The following is a 15,236-nucleotide window of genomic DNA, read 5'->3' as shown; positions in this document are numbered from 1 at the left end:
AAATGAAGAATAGGAACATCCACTGGAGACAAACAATTTTTTTAAAGTTAGGAAGCACTGATGTAATAAATCTCTGTGACTTGAAATGGGTCGGATTAGAGAGTCTCTGAGGTCTCTTCCCAGTTCTAAATCCCATAGCCTTTACAATTCTGTGAATATCTGGATAGCTTGCACCTTATTGCCAGATGGGGTTTCATGTCCCTGTTCTCTTTATTTAACAAAGATGTTGCCCTTTCAGTAACGGATTTATGGGCAATGTCTGTCCTGGAATACTGTGTACAATATGAAATATGCTTCTGGAAATTCCCTCCCAACATCCTCCCATTCCCTGCCTTTCACCTCCTTCAAAATCCCCTCTCTTCCCCCTTCTAGGAAGGCCTGCTTGTTTGATTCCACCCAATTCTTATGGCTCTAACTGGGCATCTCTTCAACATTTCTCTTCCCAGTTTTCAGGATCCCATTCTGAGCTAGCAGAGAAGCCAGCTACTCCACAAGGGTTCTGAAGTCCCTGTCCCCAATGTCCCATCTCCCCCATTCTCTGTCAGTTCTCACTTAAAACCCTTTCTTCAAGATGGATTCCTCTTTGTTCTAAAGCAACTTTGGCTGGGTCTTATTTTCCTTATTTTCTTTCCTGTGGGAATGTGCCTAAGAGATGGCATTACAACTTTCTCTCTTGCATTCATCTCAACACCCTACGACAATCTGCATAAATCTGACCCTCCGGTCCCAGAGCCAGACCTCCCTGCTGGTGGGTCCTGTGGTAATAGCTGCCCACTTCCTTCCTCCCATCAAGGAGACAAGGCCACATGCTTTGTAAGGAACCTTTTCGCTGACTCAGAGCTGGCACCATATAGCACGAGCTTGCAGCACATCAGGAAGGTCACTTCCATGTTAGATATGAGGAACAGGAGGAAATGCATGTCGTCAATTTTTTTAATAAAATGTTTATTTTAATTTACTGTATTGTGCGCAGTAACTTGCTCATTTCCACAGAGACAACGGATAACTATTGAGATTTTTAATAGGTGAATTTATGATTCATGTTGTAGCAGAAAATATCTGAACTTCCTTTCGGTGATGAGATTCTGTGACTCTGGAACTTAAAGCTAAGTGAAGCAGTGGGGTGTCATGAAAAGAGCAGGGGTTAGAGCTAGGGGTCCAAATCCCACCTCTGACACTTCTCAGCCAAGTGACCTTGGACAAGTCATTTTATCTTCATAAGCTATGGTTTCCTCATCTATATACAGCAATGAATTCATAATTTTCATCTCTGTGGGTGTTCTCTCCCCGGCCAATAACAACTAATTCTCTCTTTCTGGGCCTATGTGTTTCTTGTGTGTATTCTCTTAGAGAATCCCCCATAGATAATAGGATCAGTGTGCCAGAGCCTTATCTCAGGGCCTTTGTATATTTCAGGATATCAGAACGACACGAAAGCTGGCCCTCTATTATCTCTGCTTCTCGCTATGTCTTCATTCAGCCCACATCCTTTACACACATGCAATCAGCAGGATGATCACCTTCCTTAAGCCTTTGCGCCTGAAGGGTATCACCGAAAATAGACTACAGACAACTGTGATGTGAAAATAAAAAGCATCGATATATTTATAAATAAACAAACATACTCCATGATGTATGGTCTATATATATGATGTATATATACTGTGTATACAGATTATCTCAAAAGTCTTTGTGTAGTTTTAAACTTAATAACTTAAAATTGTAGTATTTTTGGAGCACTCTGGTATATATATATATGTAATACCTGCATGCACACATATATGAAACCTGTATCTCTGCATCTCTGATATATATGTATATGTATGTATATGTATATATATACACATACACATATGCATACACATATATACACATATGTGTGTAATTGTGTTGTGTACAGATACACATATATATATATATATCAAAGTTATTGTGTGTGTGTGTGTGTATACACCCACATATGTTATTAAAACTTAAAATTGCACTATGACTTTTGGAATACCCTTGAATACCTTAGTATGCAGTACATGTACAGTATAATCTATACATGTATATGGTTTGTATATATATATATATGTATATACATACACACATACACAGATGGTATGTATGCATATGCGTGCATGTATATACGTGTGTATACATTAAAACTATTTTCTGTACACATATTTAAGCTATTGGAAGATTAAAACTGCACTAAGACTTTTGGGACACTCTGTATAATACATATCTTCACACCACAGCCTATCTGTTTCTCTGTTGCCTTTGGTTCATGTACAACTTTATATTTTCAAAGACAATGGTACTCTAAGATATGCAAAGATAAAGTTTCACTGGGAAAAAAATAGTGTTAAAATGTTCATGGTTAGCTTAGGATCATTAAGAGGGCTGCTCAATTTCACACCTATAAATTTAGAATAGTACTAGTTGGTGTACCAATTTCTTGGGCTTGCTTTGAAAATCTATTGAAATCATGTGATCATCCATCTAGAGCTAAAAGGGGACCACGGAGGCCATCTAGTCCAGGTTGGGCAATTCCTACCATTTCCACGCAAAGTTTGTATCGATTTTTAAGTTCAAGTTCCTTATGAGTGAACTTCCTGTGATGTTTGGTATTAATGACCTACTCTTGTACTGAGGCATAGAAAAAGCTGCCCAGCCATCCCATGCTCTATGGATGGCCATCAGGAATCATCCCACTTTCTGCAAACAGATCCACCCAATTAAACTATTGATTCAATGCTTCTTTATTGCTATGTGTATAGCTGCATTTGTGTGGATGTCACCCAGGGAGGGTCTTTTGGTTCTACTAAGGAACTGTAGTCATTATCATTGTTGTTCCCGGCTTGTTCCCATCTTTTTCAAAGAAATTCAGATATCAGAGGTCCTGGGAGAAGGTGCTATCCAGCTATCATTCTTTCATAGTTATTATTTTGCAGGCTACTTTACAAGTGCATATGCTGACTGCTTTTTGTAATGGAAAAAGGCACTGGGATGATGATAATTGTGAAGAAGAAGGAGGAGGAGGAGAAGGAGGAGAAGAACAAAGAGAAGGAGGAGGAGAAGGAGAAGAAGAAAAAGAAGAACAAAGAAAGAGAAGAAGGAGGAGAAGGAGAAGAAGAAGAAGAAAAAGAGAAGAACAAAGAAAGAGAAGAAGGAGGAGGAGGAGGAGGAGAAGAGGAAGGAGAAGGAGAAGAACAAGAAGAAGAACAAGAAGAAGAACAAGAAGAACAGGAACAAGAACAAGAAGAAAGAGAAGAAGAAGAAGAAAAAGGAGAAGAAGAAGAAGAAGAAGAAGAAGAAGAAGAAGAAGAAGAAGAAGAAGAAGAAGAAGAAGAAGAAGAAGAAGAAGAAGAAGAAGGAGAAGAAGGAAGAGGAGGAGGAGGAGAGCCCAGAGGCACCTGTGCAAGTCCATCTTCATTGGTGTAAAACTACTAAAGACTTATTTCTTGATGTCACTGCTAAAGTCATGACATTATTTTGTTTGTTTTTTAATCATTCTCTTAATTAAGGCAGGAGCCATGTCACCAACTGTATAATAATACCTAGAAACACTAATCCCAAAATCTATAACAAACTAACTTCCATTCAGAAGCAATATCAGAACATTTATCTTATCCATGGCTCCGTTTTAAGTCATGAGACAATACAAAGACAGTAACAACCATTTCTTAACCACCTACCTGGTGTAGAATGCTGTGTCTGGGACATGAGGAGAGACAACTTTTAGGTAAGACAGGTCCCTACCTTCATCGTTTATAGTCTAGCAAAGAGATGAAATACACACAGAAATGACTAGAACGCACAGGAGTACATACTTACTGTATTATAGAATTGCAGGCAAAGGGTCATCATTTCCCTGATGTCATGGTCCTCTTCACAAACAAAGGACCAACACAAGCATCAGCAGATCCCACCTCCACAGTCACCTTCATCAGGCCCTTGATCCCTTCTCCCTTATCAGCTTCTGTTTGTGTACTATCTTCCCTAATCACATTGTAAACTCCTTGAGGGCAGGGAGGGACGATCTTGTTTTATTCTTCTTGGTATCCCCAGGATTTAGCACAGTGCCTGGCACATAGTAGATACTTAACAACTATTTATCATATTGTATCTTGATGAAAAAGTTCATATTGCTACACAGGAATATTGGATTTAGAACTGGAAGGGAACTCAGAGCTCATCTAATCCAGCCCTCTAATTTTTCAGAAGAGAAAACTGAGGCATACTAAGTAGAAAACATTTAGGCAAATTGTTGTTTCCTTTAAGTGATGTAAAACTGTCCTAGCACTGCAAACATCACTTAGATAGTAACTTCCCTGGACCTCTATTTCCTCATCTGTAAAACGAGAGGGTCGAACTGTATTATCTCTAACAGTTCTTCTAGTTCTAACAGTTTATAAATGTTCATGAACTTCCATTTCTATAATGATGCCTGAGAAAGCTTTTCTTGCCTCATGATTTAGAGATGCATTGGGCCTGCCTGTTCAGCCCCTCAGAAGCCCCTTCTTCTTCTTCTGAAGTCCCTGGTAAGTGGCATGGGGTACAAGCTACCCCATTTGTAAAGTGCCCACTCAGCAAAAGAGGGAACAAAACAGATAGAAGAGTGTTAAGGTGGGGTTCTGAATTGAGACCTCATTTTATAGTAGTACCATCATTATAGACTCAAATACCAAAGCAGAAGAGGTGAACCTCCCATACTATTGAAGCCAGTTACATCAGAATATATTTCCATGAACGTTGGGAAAGTCCCCATAAAGACCTATGAGGTGATCAGAACAGGGAATGGACTGGTGATATTATTTGCTTAGGGAGCTCCTAGTTGTGGGAACTATGCATCCTAATGCAGGTTGGCACCTAGTCTTTAAGAACTGTCTAGAAAGCAAATCTAGACTAAGGCCCCAGATGAAGCCCTAATTTCCCACTTTGCTCATTGATACCTAACATTCCACAGGGGCAATCTCAGCCTGTATCTGAGCTCCCATCTTTTCTTTTCCTTTGAATAATCTGCTCCCTTTCTCACTTCTAAACCCTCAGTCTCTGTTTATTAAAATCTCAGCAAATCCCAATGAGATATTTCCTATAGAGCCTTTCCTGAACTCTCTAAGAGGGAAGTTGTCACTTCTTCCTCCAAATCCTCCTAGCTCCTTTGTTTGATACCATTCTAACATACTTATCTTCTGTTTATAGTCTTGCCACTTATATTGATCTTATCCCCCTCCCACAGCCTATGCTTCTGGGAGCCCCCAACTCTGGTTTTAATTCCCAAATTGTATTTCCTCAGTTTTAACACGGAGCTTTGCATTTAGTGCATGCTTTAAAAGTTTGTAGTTCAACATCTGTCCCGTTAAAAAGCAAATGTTACATGTGAGGGGTCATTAAGCCTTATGGATCCTTTAAACCCTAACATAAACGAGTTTGTCAGAGCTAGAACAAGGCTAGGGCAGCTACGTGGCCCAGTTGATAGAATTCTGGACCTAGAGTCAAGAAGACTCACCTTCCTGAGTTCAAATCTGGCCTCAGATACTTAATATTGTGCTACCCTGGGCAAGTCACTTAACTCTGTTTGCCTCAGTTTCTTCATCTGTAAAATGAGCTGGAGAAGGAAATGGAAATCAGCTCCAATATCTTTGCTAAGGAAACCCCAAATGGGGTCACAAAGAAGAGTCAGATACCACTGAAACGACTGAACAACAACAACAACAACAAAAGAATGAAACACAGTAGGATTTTAAGTAAATGTTTGCTGCCATTGGTTGAGCAGATTATTATAGAGGGAAGTGTATTAGGGACCCTGGTAGGGGTGCAGAGGGAGCAGATAGAAAAGACCAGACTGGTCCCTAAAGTTTAAACTTTTAGTGGGTGGGATCCGCCCAAGTCTTTCCTCCATTACTTCAAACTCAGTCTTGAGGGCAGGAAATCTCAAGCTAAAGAATATACATTGGCAGAAGATTAAAGGGCAGCTGAAAGGTTCATGCCAGTGTTTACTGGGATCTCCTATGACATTACAATAAGACTGAATTCAGGGCATTTTAGACATCTGCTGCTTTCCAAGTGCCTACCAAGCAGCTTCTGAGAGGCTTCAGGAGTGTCCAGCACTGCCAGTCCCTGAAACTCTTCATTCAAGCTGGTTTGAGATAACATATATATATATATAATAGATATATTATATATATCAGAGAGAGAGAGATATTTTATATATATAATGGATACATATATTATATATATAGCATTTTATAAACCGTACAGCAATCTATAAATGTAAGGTATTATTTATCACCATCTCCACTACTACTGTTGCTGTTGTTACAGCTGCTACAACCTCAGCAGGACCAGCAAGGAGATGGGCTTGGAGCCCTGGCCCCTCCCCCACAGACTGTGGGGGACCAAACTGTAGTCACTCAGCCAACCCTGGAAAAATAAAGTCAGTGGGTTTGCAGCACTTATTGATGTGTCTGACCTCTGGCATCCTGGAGAATGTTTTGCAAATTATTCGTAAGTTATGTGTAACTGGAAACCATTGATAGGAAATCTTTACTGTAAGTAAATACAATATTAAGTTATAAACTCCACTGGAGCCCTTCATGTCAGAGCTCAAGGTTGGCCGGTTTCATTATCATTTGCCTGTTGCTGGCCACCTTGGTCCCTAGGCTATACAGGAATGGGACAAAACTAGAAGGAATCTTAAAGTTCATCTGGTACCCATCTTTCACTTTTCAAATGGGGAAACCGAGGCACAAAGAGGGACTAGACTTGCCCAAGGTTACAGATGAGTTAGTGGCCAAGCTGGGGCTCGAATGTAGTTTTCAGGTATCTCAGAAAAATACTTTTTGATCACATTATAGTGACTGTCAAAATAACTGTAGCTTGGACAGTCATTAAATGTTACTGATCTTCAAGAAAGTGACCTTGTTGCAGCGGGGGAAATGGTGCCCCCATTAGTAAGAACATGATTATATAAGTTTATTTCTGAAACACCAATTCAATTCCATACAATTTTATTTAGTACTTACTACCTGCAAGCCAATATGTTAGGTATTGAGGATGCAAAGATGAAACACAGCACACTCCTTACTCTCAAGAAGTTGTGTAAATAGTGATAGTTAATTAAATTGTGTAAATTGCACAGTGAACAACCATTTATCTGGCTTTTTCATATGTTCCATATGAGTGGCTAAACCATTCCATTCATCAAACAATTCAATTAAACTAAAATAAAGCAAGAATATCACTGCCTTTGATAGGCTTACATTTTTTGACTATAAGTGTAAAAATTTACCAGTTTTAATACCTGAAATTCATTGTATCCTTACCTCTTTAACTTAGTGAGATGAACATAATTTAACCTTTAAGTCCAAGTCACAGAGAAAATCACCTGGGACTAAACTTCAATATATTTCACTGCTGTAGAAATGATCCATGCTTTGGGAATGGGTTGACCGGGTGACATCTGGGCTTCCTTCTCACTTGAAGGATCTAAATGTAGAACCAGGAGCCCTACTGGGTCCCTGGAATCTACCAAAAGTTAAAGGCATTGCCTAGTTTAGCATCCATGTAAAAATACACCTCACAAACATCCATCCATTTGCCAGATCAACCAGAGACCACATTAGCTCAAAGTAACAGACATTTAATCACATGTCAAACATAAGAAGTGAAAAGAAAGGTTCTTCTGGTACAAATGAGGGTATATTCTCCTACAGGTTGCCATACATACTACCGGCAGGTAAGGAGGCACATGCAAGAAATACATATGACCAGAGAATATGCATAGAGGAGCACACTTGTGAAGAAGCAGACACACAGGGAACATGACTGACCAAGAAACACTTGTGGCCAAAGGCAACATGGGCCTCCAACATTGCAAAACCGCCATTATTCCCTGGTATGGTCATCACACCGCTCTCTTCTGCTTTCCCTTGGGCATTTCCATTCTCTGCTGGGTCTCCACTGAGTCTCCACCTGGTTGCTCTCTGTTGAGGATGTCCTATGAGCTACTCTCTCCCACTATCTATAGTTTCAGTTAGATTGACTTTTCTGAGCTATGAAAGTAGCAGGTGGGTTTTACCTCTAAAAAGCTCAAGGCCACAGGATATTTTTTATTCACTCAGCCCAGGTAATTAGTCAGAATAGTCCTTAGGATTTTCAATCTCTTCTTTTCAACACTTTTTTTCTGGTAGTGCTTGGTGGTCCCTCAGTCTAATAATCTCTTTGAGTTATGGTATAAAATTCCTTTGAACTCTTTGGTCAAGAGCCCATCTCTCCATCGAATTATCACTTAGCAAAACTGCAAAATGTGGGTAGAGCTGAGGTGAGGAGATTCTTTCCAACCCCCAAAATGCCCCTAATTACCATGTAAACAAATTATGGAACAGGACTGAAAAAAAGAATCAAGAGGGTTAATTCGGACGGCAACCTTTGCTTTCATTTCTGTTTTTTAGTTTTTCTGTCTTTCTTCAAGACACAGATAAAATCTTATCTTCTGTAGGTCTTTTCCATTTCTTCATCCACTCATGTTTTCTTCTTTCAGATAACTGTCCATCCATTGTATATATAGCTTGTATGTATCTAGTTACTTTCATGTTGTCTTTATTAGATTCTACACTCCATGAGAGCAGGGATTATTCTTGCTTTCTTTGAATCCCCAGCACTTAGTTGCAGTACTTGTCACATAACAAGCACTTAATCGACGCTTGTTGAAAGAACTGGAAATTAAGAGGACACCCATCAATTGAGTGTGAACAAGTCGTGGTATATTATTGTGATAGAATACTGTTGTGCTGTAAGAAATGATGAAGGAGGTTTCAGAAAACCCTAGGAAGACACACGTGAACTAAAGCAAAGTGAAATGAGCAGAACTAGAGCTTCGTTTACCATAATAGCAATATTGTAACAATAAGCAACTGTGAAAGATGTAGCTACTCTGATCAAGATCTTGATCCATGACAATTCCAAAAGACTCGTGATGAAAAATGTTCTCCACCTCCAGAGAGGGAACTGATGATCTCTGAGTAGAGATTGAATCATGTTTCCTTCTTTTCATTTTTTTACTATCTTTTATTTTTCTTGCTTTTTCTTTTTTGCAACATGGCCAATATGGAAACATGTTTTGCATGACTTCACATGTATAGTGGCTATCATATTGCTTGTTTTTCAATTGGTGGGGGAGGGGCAGCATAAAAGGAAAGAATTTTGTAACTCAGAATTTAAAAATTAATGTAAAAAAGAAAAAAGTAATTAAAAAATAAAATAAGGGGTATGGACTAGAAAAAATATATAAGTGCTTGCAGATTAACTGACTACTTTCCACTAGCAACCCAGTCATGCTATATTTCCTACATTAGAATATATACTGTGTTATTATATGGCAAATCCCAGGCAATATTGAGATTTATAGAGCTCTTTTTTCTCTGTATTGATTGGTCTCTGACTACTGCGCTATTTGAGATTCCATGTCTACTTCTTAGTAAAATAAATAACAGAAATATAGACTTACAAATTTAGATTTAATTGAGTTTACAAAGAATTTTCCTTGTTGGAACCCTATGAGGGAAGCTTGTGTATAAATATTTTGCCCACTTTAGAGAAGAGGAAAACTGAGGGTCAGGGACAGGAAGTGACTTGTCCAGGGCTGGTAAGTTTCAAAGTCATGCTTTAGACCAAGGATTCAAAGAACTCCAGCTCTTGCCCTCTCACTGCCAGTTTTTTCCTTCCTTATTGGTGCTGCCAGTGTGCCTACTTGCAGCACTGGGTTCTCTTTGCCCTCCTAGCTCCTTTATTTGTTACATCCTATCTGCTGAAACCTGAGAAGCCATTTGGATAAGATTGCTGAATTACATCTAATGTCAGGGTAAACAATCTTTCTGTAAGGGCATGTGTAAAGTGACCTTCCTAAAAAACAGATCTGAGCATGTTGCTTCCTTACTCGATATACTCCAGTGGCTCCCTATTACCTTCAGGATCAAATATAAAATCCTCTGTGTGGCTTTTAAAGCCTGTTACAACCTGGTTCCTCCCTGTCTTTCCAGCCTTATGCTTTACTCTCCTCCACATACTCTGCAATCCATCAGCACCAGCCTTCTTGTTGTTCCATTCCCTAATGCCATGTCTTTGCACTGACTGGGACTCAGACTTGGGATGCTCTTCTTCCTCATCTCTGCCTCCAGGCTTCCCTGGATATCTTTAAAACTCAGTTCAAGTCCTACCTTCCACAGAAAGGACTTTCCTGCTTGCTTGCTTACTTCCTCCTTCTCCCCCTCCCCTCAAATTCCCACCTTCCTTCATGCCTTCCCTCTGATATTTTTGTTCAGTCATATCTTGACTCTTCATGACTTCATTTACGGTTTTCTTGGCAAAGACACTGGAATGGTTTATGATTTCCTTCTCCAACTCATTTTACAGATAAGGAAACTGGGGCAAACAGGGTTAAATGACACTACCCAGGGTCACACAGCTGGTAAGCATCTGAGGCCAGATTTGAACTTAGCTCTTCCTGACTCCAGGCCCAGAATTCTATCCACTGTGCCACCTAGCTGTTCCCCTCTGAGATTAGTTTTCATTAAAAGAAGCTAGAGGTCAGGGTAGATTCTAAGTCCAGTGCTCTGTCTACTTCTGCTACCTTAAATATGCCTTATAGTGTGCTGAAACCTTCCTCCTTGTAACTTCCACTTATTGGTCTTAGTTCTATCCTTTGGGAAGAGGAAGAATGGATGAATCAAACAATAAACGATCGTTTAGTAAGTACCTTCTATGTGAGGGGCACTGAGGTGTAGTGGATAGACCATGAGCCTCAAAGCCAGGAAGATCTGAGTCTAAGTCACGCCTCTGACACATACTGTCACTACGACCCTGGGTAAGTCCTGTAACCCCTCATTGCTCTAGACACCTCTCTCAGACTATTAGTAACTGACCTGCTATGGTAGAAGAAGCCTCCTTACTGGAAACTCTCTGTACCATTGAAATATGGGTCTAGTGCCTCTTCCTATGCTTATCCACCTATGGAAAGCGTTCATGCAGAAGGAAGTGTTTGAGACACATCTTCAAGAAAGTAGAAGACTCTAAGAAAAAGTCCTTTACCTCATGACCAGCCTTCAGATATTTGGAAACCACCATGATACCTGACATTCATGGTCAGGTATTCTGAAATGCTTTATGTTCATTAACTCACTTGATCCCCAGAGCAAACCTATGAGGCAGCTTCTGCAGGTATTATTACCCTCACTTTACAAATAGAGATACTGAGGCTTGGAGAGGTTGTGCAAGCTGGCCCCTGGTCACCCTCATGTAAGTCTCATGAGTGGGTTATGATCCCTCAAGTCTTCCTGACTACAAGGTACATCCCCCATCATCCCACACAAAGCTGTCTCTCCCATCAGTGAGACTGTTATCTCCTTGGAGATCTTCTCTACTCCCTGTGTAGACAATTATCACAGAGTTAGACAAAGATACCTTTAGGCACATGATCCTACAATTGGATCCTCTTCTTTATTCCTTATGTAGTCAGAGCCTGAGTGAAAGAAGCTAGCCTTATGGCTTTGGGAGGAATGGTGCAAGTGGGACACAGGAAACTGGCAACAACCCAGCGATTCCAGCAGTATTGATCGTCCATCTTGCAGAGAGAACATTTTCTTTTTTTTCCTTCCAAATAATTAAAGTATAATATTTTATAGCCTGATAAAATTTACAGGGACCCTTGGCACGTAATTATAGTGCTTCTTTAAAAGAGACCCCATAAAAGATGCATGATTAGAAAGTTAAGGATCTGGATAGAATTACAACATTGTGGCAAATAATTTACAAGTGATAAACCATCCTGGAAAAAAAAATTCAAATAACCAGTGATGAAGTCTAACAATTAAAATAATAAATCCCCCAGGTGCCCAATGTGGTTTATTTGCTGCTCAGATACTCAGGTTCCTCAGTTCACAGGGTAAGACTCTTCTTATGAGGGTATGTGCTGTCTGATGGTACCAATTGACTACCTTGACAAACCTGGTCCTTCAAAATTCATTACCCTAGGTACTCTCAATATAACTCTGAATATTCTTTAGGCCTGAACCTTTCCCACAGCCAAATAATAGTGTCACATAGGCTCCTTAGAAGGATGGTCTCTGCCACCAGATGTTGGCTGATCTGTTATCCATCCGGGCAGATATAAAGGCACCCATTACAATGATGAAAATGGTGACCTCCGATGTTCAAATGAATTAATGGAGAGACCTAAATCCTAGTGGGAGAAATGGTGAGTCCTGCTCTCACAGCATTTTAACTTCAATGCTGTGTGAAGAAAGGGGGCAGCTGGAAAGAGGCTTTCACAGGTCAAACATTGGTTTAGAACTTATCGACTACAATGGTCCAGTGAAGGAGATTTTAAAGGGTAGTAATTATGTTAATAAAAAAATACTTCTGTTCAAAAGCCCAACTACAATCTGTGGTTAGAGGATCGTCACTTATTTCAAAGGCATTAGCTGCTTGAAGCATTTCACTCTCCTGGACAGTAAGTGGGACTATACCCACATGGTGGGAAAATAAAAATAATTAATAATAATAACAATAATAATGATAAATAACATTTACACAGTGCTTTCTAGTTTACTAAGCTCTTTCTATCCATTGCCTAATTTGAGCCTTATGCTTTATGAAATAGGTTATGCAACTTTTGTTATTCTCACTTTATAGATCATGAAAATCAGATTTGGAGAGAGGCAATAATTTGCTTTCTTTTCAGCTAAAGGTAGAGGGGAAAGGAATTGCTCCTTCCCTGTCCTCTAGCACTACTAACAGCTACAAACACATGGCAGCAACTCTCAGTGAGCTGATCCTGGGTACCTGGTCACCTCCTGCTTTTTCCTTCCCAGAATAAAGGGCTGAAAAAGCAAGGGAGAGAAAGGAGCTTGGCCTGGACCAGGGGTGGGGAACCTGAAATCTTTGACTAAATCAGTTAAAGGACCGCACTTGAATGTCTAGAGGGACACATGTGGCCTTGAGGCCGCAGGTTCCCCATCCTTGGCTAGACTTGGTTCTCACCCAGCATTACAGGGGCTGGTTCAGCTGATCTGCTCTCTGCCCCTGTGGTTGGCTCTACATGTATCTGATTTCCACCTTCAGTCTCTCCATCTCTATCCAGCCCTTGATCTCTGCCTGTTTTCCCCGGCTTCAGTTACAAGGGCAACAGCTTGTCCCTTATTCCCTGCTGTCTCAGAAGGAGAACCATGAAGACCAGTACGGTCCATAGTCTTGTTTCTCTACAGTCTCTATGTGGCTTCTCAACAAAAATCTCTGCCTTTCCCTAAGACCAAAAGCCCTAGAAACCTGGGGAACTCTGGGGAGTGACCACATGTCTGTCCCCTGCACTTTAGCCTGCTAAATCTCTTTACTCTTTGGTTCCCCAAAGTCTCTGTGTCTCCAGACAATGCATGCAAAGTATCAGCCTAAAGGAAGGAGCTCAACAGAGTCCAGAATTTTAAGTCTAGTCTCTGTGCTCTTGGTCTTCCCTTGATAAATCAGCCCTAACCTCAAAGGACAGTAACAAGCATCCAGAAAGTGGGATCCGAAGTCAGGATTCCAGAAGAAAAGGACCTCTTCTTCATTATTCCCAAGACCTGGACCTCTCTGACTCTAAGCTCTCAATGGAAATTCTGCAAGTGTCTCAGCTCGTATTTTTTTAATCTTTGCTCCACAAGAAGAACCACTGGGAATATGTGCTCTGGATTTCAAAAGGAAAGGTATCTCAAAATTGGAGTCCAGTTGTCTGTATCCCTGTACAGTGACACTTCCCTCCTTCCCCAAAGGTGTGAATGTGGGAAGAAAACTATCACCCAGATTACATATTTTGAGATTCTTCCTCTGGTACAAAACAGTAGAAGCGAGATAACTGCTTTATAGCCAGGAAAGTCTATATGAATCCTAGAAGACCTGGACTGAAAATGGGAGCCCATCAGTTGGGGGATGTGAGCTCCTAGAGGCCAGGGACCATCTCACATCTGTATTTTTATCTTCACTGTCTTGCATAGTTCCTGGCACAAAGGAGTCACTTAGAGTAAGCATTTATTAAGTTCTTACTTCAATTTCAACAAGTGTTTATGGAATGGCTAAACAAATCGTGGTATGTGCATTTAATGGAATAGTATTGTACCATAAGATGAATATGACGAATTCAGTGAAACTTGGGAAAACCTTTATGAGCTGATAAAAAGGAAAGAAAGAAGATCCAAGAAAATAATATATACAGAGACCATAATAATGTAAAGAACAACATTGAAAAGATTTCAGGATGCTGGTCAATGTAATGACCTAACTTGACTTCAGAAGATTGATAGTGAGAGATCTCTCCCATGACAAATTTTGGAGGAAATGTGGAAAAATTGAGACACTAATGCATTGTTGAAGTTGTGAACTGATTACAATCATTCTAGAGAACAATCTGGAACTATGCCTAAAGGGGTACAAATGCCCTTTGACCCAGGAATACCACCACTAGTTCTGTATCTCAAAAAGACCAAAGAAAAGGGAAAAGGATCTATATGTATGAAAATATTTATAGCAGCTCTTTTTGTGGTGGCAAAGAATCAGAAATCAAGGGGATGTCCATCAATTGGGGAATGGCTGAACAAGTTGTGATATATGATTGTGATAGAAAACTATTGTTATAAGAAAGGGTTGAAAAGGGTTGTTTCAGAAAAACCTGGGAAGACTTATGTGAACTAGTGCAAAGTGAAGTGAGCAGAACAAGGAGAACATTGTACATAGTAACAGCAACATTGTAAGAATGATCAGCTGTAAAAGACCTAGCTATTCTGATCAAGACATATGATACAAGACAATTCCAAAGGACTGCTATCTACCTCCAGAGAGAGAACTGATGAACTCTAAATGCAGATTGAAGCAGACTATTTTTTAACTTATTTTTTCTTGAGGTTTTTTGTCTGTGTTTTCTTTTGCAATGTAACTAATATGGAAACATGTTTTCCTGACTTCACATTTATAATCAATATCAAATTTCTTGCCTTTTCAGGGAGGGGAGAGGGACAAAAGAAAAGGAAAGAATTTGGAACTCAGATTTTAAAAAATGCTTGTTAAAAACTTTTTACACGTAATTGAGATACATACATATGTGTATATATGCATATATACATATATATATACATATATACACACACACATATATGAAATAGGAGTCATGAATTATAGACAGTATGAGGCATTTGCTGGTCAGTTGTGTCCAATTCTTTGTGATC

Source organism: Trichosurus vulpecula, chromosome 3 (assembly GCF_011100635.1).
Source record: "Trichosurus vulpecula isolate mTriVul1 chromosome 3, mTriVul1.pri, whole genome shotgun sequence".
NCBI classification, from domain to species: Eukaryota; Metazoa; Chordata; class Mammalia; order Diprotodontia; family Phalangeridae; genus Trichosurus; species Trichosurus vulpecula.
The sequence above is the reverse complement of the archived record's forward strand: the minus strand, read 5'-3'. Positions refer to the sequence as shown.